This window comes from Microtus ochrogaster, chromosome 1 (assembly GCF_000317375.1).
Source record: "Microtus ochrogaster isolate Prairie Vole_2 chromosome 1, MicOch1.0, whole genome shotgun sequence".
NCBI classification, from domain to species: domain Eukaryota; kingdom Metazoa; phylum Chordata; class Mammalia; order Rodentia; family Cricetidae; genus Microtus; species Microtus ochrogaster.
In genome coordinates this window covers 15,440,529-15,445,224 of record NC_022009.1, presented here as the reverse complement: position 1 = coordinate 15,445,224, position 4,696 = coordinate 15,440,529, and positions in this window count along the sequence as shown.

The following is a 4,696-nucleotide window of genomic DNA, read 5'->3' as shown; positions in this document are numbered from 1 at the left end:
CTTTATTCCTTAACCAATGAAATCAACAGATTGATATATGACACTCCCACATCACTAACGTGGGAGCCATCAGTTCCCACGGACCCACACAGAAGGCAGTTTCAGGAGAAAATAGAGGACTGGTCCTCCAGGCAGGTGGCATTTCAGCCAGGTGCGACCCTAAGGCTCTGCTGGTGTGGCTGTTGGCGTCATGAGAAGGGCTCCCTGGAGAGAAGTTCTTCAGGCTTGATGAATGGTTGTCAGCTGTCAGAAGGGCTTAAGGATCATGGAAGCAAAAGCACTGACTCCTCCCTTTGCCTACCAAATCCTCATAGGTTCACCTCTTCCCTCCCGACAGTTTCCCTTTGATCTGTCCCTGCTTGGGACTTCTCATGAAACTAGTGTCCCCACACACACTGGCATCACTGAGCTGGGAGAAGACTCTAAGATAATCCAGTGGAGTGAACACTGGGGTGAGGAGTCAGGAACAGAGGAGCAAACTAGAGCCCAGCTAGGTGAGGTTAGTTACCTAAGTCGTGCCTTGCCAGTGGCCCTCTTGGTCATGTGACACACACTGCCATGTGTTACAGCATCTCCATCTCCTCTTGCCTGGAATGGAAGGGTTTCCAGAGAGAGCCTTCCAATCTGAGTGAGGAAGAAAGGCATGCCAAGCTCAGCTTCCCTGTTGTTTCCAATGAAGACCAATAAGAGGCAGCGCTTTCCACAGAGGCCCCAGCAGCCTCAGGAAGGGGTGTTTTCCCTCCTTGCCTTGCCTTTTTGTGGCCATGTCTCAGCTTGGCTGCCTGTGGTTAGGGTAGTCTTGGTGTTAGGCTGGTGGTCAAGGATCATAATCTCAGAATCGATGGGTTTCTCTCCCATCTCCGGGGCACTGTAGAGATGGAGAGAAGTTCCCATCATCAAGGTCTACTGAAAACTTGCTGGATTTTAGGAGTTATCTCTCCCCACTAATGAAGGAGAATACACCCACCCTTCCTTTCTAGAAGAAAATGAGTGTATTAGTGATAGCCAAAGAGAGGAAATAATGATGCTACTTAGCCTTCACTGGATGCCTTCAGCCACGCAATGTACTGTTACTGTCCAGATAATAGAAGGCAGAGCTAAGATTTAAGCTCAGACACTTTGGTTCACAGTCCCCTGTGTAAACATGGTTTGGTCCTATCTTACCACACAACACACAGGAAGATTATATATGCCCAATTGTGTCCTTTTTCTCTTCACTATACCAGAATGCTTGAAAGAAGAGAGGAGAGGGTTGTCTTGATTCAGTTTAGAAGGTACAGTCCAGGGCCAGCAAGATGGTCCAGTGGATTTATGGTGATGGAGGTTTATTGTTATTATTATTATTATTATTATTATTATTATTATTATTTAGATAGGCTCCCACTTGAAGTGATCCTTCTGCCTCAGCCTCCTGAGTCCCGGGATTTCAGGCATGAGAAGAGGTGTTTGGAACCAGGATGATGAAGCTTATTCTTCAATGTATGCAAATCATTTCACACACGTGATGGAGGGGAGACTATGGCAACGCCCATGCTCAGCTAGGCCAGGGGCCGCCGGGTGTGTACAGTGCTGGGAAGTCCGTCAACATTCTCCAGGGGTGAAGGAATAGTCAAGGAAGATTTGTCCTCTTGAAGCTCTTCTGTAAGGACAGCACAGGCACATAGCTATGCCCAGAAAATGACACAGCACAGAACTGAGCGTGTGCTGTGAAGGGCTTCAGGGTAGATGGCAGACTCTGTGCAATCTGTGCTGGCAGAGAAGCAGGAAGAATGATGTCCAAGCCCACGACCTAAAGACAGCCTCTCTTCCCTGCCAGTTCTCAGTCTACCTGCCAGGAGGCCGAGAGTGGCATGAACCATCTTCTGCATGGGAATTTAGGTGAGGCCATTAGAAAGTTAAATCCTCCTACACAGAAATCGTCTGCCAGCTGCTGGAGGAGCTGAGCTTGGGACTTAGAGCTAAGAGGAAAAAGAGGGAGCTTTCTCCTACCAGATCATCTGCCCACTGAGGACCCGTCCCTCTTTCACCAGTAAAGACTTCAAGACCACACAGCAAGAAAGGAGGCACAGAGACTCTGACATTTAGATCCTGTGTCTGTTCACAGTGCAGTAAAGCCGCTCCGCTGGTAAACTCTCCCTGATGGAGGCTACATGCTTCCTTGTACTTATTTCTCGAGGACTTTGCTGTTCTAGGGGGGTCTTTCATTCAACATCCCAACTGCAGAGTCAGGGTAATTAACCACGGTTGCTGTAACAGAACACCCTCAGAATGTCGGTGATAGAACACCCTAAAGGTGTGCTTCTCACTTAAATTAAATGCTATTGAGCAATTCTCCTCCAATCAGTGACTTGGGGATCCAAGACTTGTCCAGATTCTGCTGTTACAACTTTGAGCACATCTGGAAGAAGCATTGGGAGTTTCATGGTGAAGTGTAGAAGCATGGCACATCACCCTACTGGTCAGAACTGAGTAGCAAAGCCTTAACCTGACTACAAAGGACAATGGATTAGTCAGACCTTTCATTGTGACGAACACCCACGAAAAACAGCAGAAGGGGAGGGTGGATTTATATTGACTCATTGTTTCAGAGGCTTCCATCCATAGCTGGTCAGATCCATTTCTTTGGTCTGGATTGAGCAGCCTATCACAGAGCTTCTACTTATCTTGTTGTAGCCTAGAAATAGAAACAGGAAGAAGATAAGGACAGTAAAAGTGCTTCAAAGACAAGCCCCTGCTGGGCCACCTCCTCAAGTTCTTAGCTCTGTAAATTCCTGTCACCTTCAGGAACAGCCTCAGAAACCTGAACCTGCACCTTCAACAAGTGAGCTCGGGAATGGGGTTGAGGAGTGAGGGTTTCTTCCTGTGTGTACAGGAAAAAGATACAAAGACAGATTGCATTATGAGCCTCTTACACACCCATTGTAGTAACCTTGATTCCCAAAGGAGGCGCATCCAGATGGGGTTTGAATTTGACAAGGATTACATTAGACTATGTTAAGGAATAACATTTGAAGAATCCAGGGATCAGCAATAACAAACTCCCCACCACCCCTAGTCCTGAAACAAAGAGAAGAAACTATGTTTGCAGAATCCAGACAGAGCTCCAGCCAGGACAGTGCCTCCTAATAGGACCTGTTGTGACAGGGGACCCTGTCTGCAAAATGCCAACACCAGAGGGAGGAGGAGGCTGGGAAAGAAATACCTTCACCTCCCTCGCTATGCTTTGAATCTGCTGCCTACCCTCCCTATGACTAAAGCCAACTGGAAGCCAGGACACAAGAAACTGGGCGATAGGTACAGTAGTGACCAGCCTCCCAAGGACAGGAGGGGGAGACAGGGAAGCCTGGGCTAAGGGTCCAGAGATCCAGTAGCTCACATATCAACCATCCAAACACCTCCACTCCCAGGGAATGTTATTCTTCCTTGACACTTGGGTTGTGTGAGCTACACACTGATGCCTATCTGCATTCACCTGTTGGTCATAGGAAGCACCCAGTGTCAGTCACGTGCCCTATATCTTTACCCGCCTCCGATGAACACGCATAATGTAATGGAATAGGATGCAAATTTATCACAAATCCTTAGCATTCCCAATAGGACCTTTTCCCCCTTATCTCTAACATAGAATCCAAAGGTTCTGTAGCAACTCACGTTTCACTCAGAGTCTGAATGTTCAGTGAAAAGAGAGGAGGGGACCAAGGCTAAAGATCCTGACACTCAGCCCAGAAGGACTCAGCCCTTTAGCCTTTCCTATCATCCGCCCTTCCATCATCCTACCCTGTCCTCCTCCACCTTCAGTAAGCACCTCCCGGAACCTACACCAGCCCGGGCTCTGGGCTGGCCGAGACTAACCGAGCAGACACATTCGCAGAGCCTCGTCACTCTGTGGGGCTCGGCGAAGCAGCTGCAATAATTACAGTGAATTTCTGGAATGGAGACTAATGGTGCAGGTTCAGATCTAAAATGCTTCTGTTCCTCTTCATCATTAAAAGGCCATTAAAGGTAGAGCACATATATTACCAGGCATCAAATCTGCATTGATGTGAAGAGAAATCAGGCTGATAATTGTTCCCAAGGCCATTATCTCCAGCGAGTGAGGGCGCGCGGCACCCCTTGTGGTTCGGCAGAGGGCTCTCATTGACCCTGGACAGCTCGTTCAGACAACATTGATTAAACATTTCTTGTTTGTCAGCCTCACCAGATGTCTGCCTCTGTGACTGTACCCCAGTTTCAACTGTTGACTGTACCCCAGTTTGAACTGTTGTTGACTTCCAAGGACTTGCCTTTTTCTTGGTTTACAGACTGAGTACTGTGTGTGGTGGTGGTGGAGGAATGAAAAGTTCTGTATGACATAGTGACCCCAGCCACAGAGGCGTGACCATAATGTAACCGAAAAGACGACGGAACCCGGCTGAATGTTTCATGTCTAGCAAGTGTTCACGCTGCCTGGTTCAATAAGATGCCCCACTATCCGAGGAATCTCTCTTTCGGGCCCCACATGAGGACAAGATTCAACCACTCCCAATGGTTTAGGGTTTTTTTTGTTGTTGTTGTTTTTGTTTTTTGTTTTTTTGTTTTTTTGGTTTTTTTGAGACAGGGTTTCCACATCTGTAGCTCTGGAGCCTGTCCTGGAACTCCCTTGGTAGACCAGGCTGGCCTCGAACTCACAGAGATCTGCCTGCCTCTGCCTCCCGAG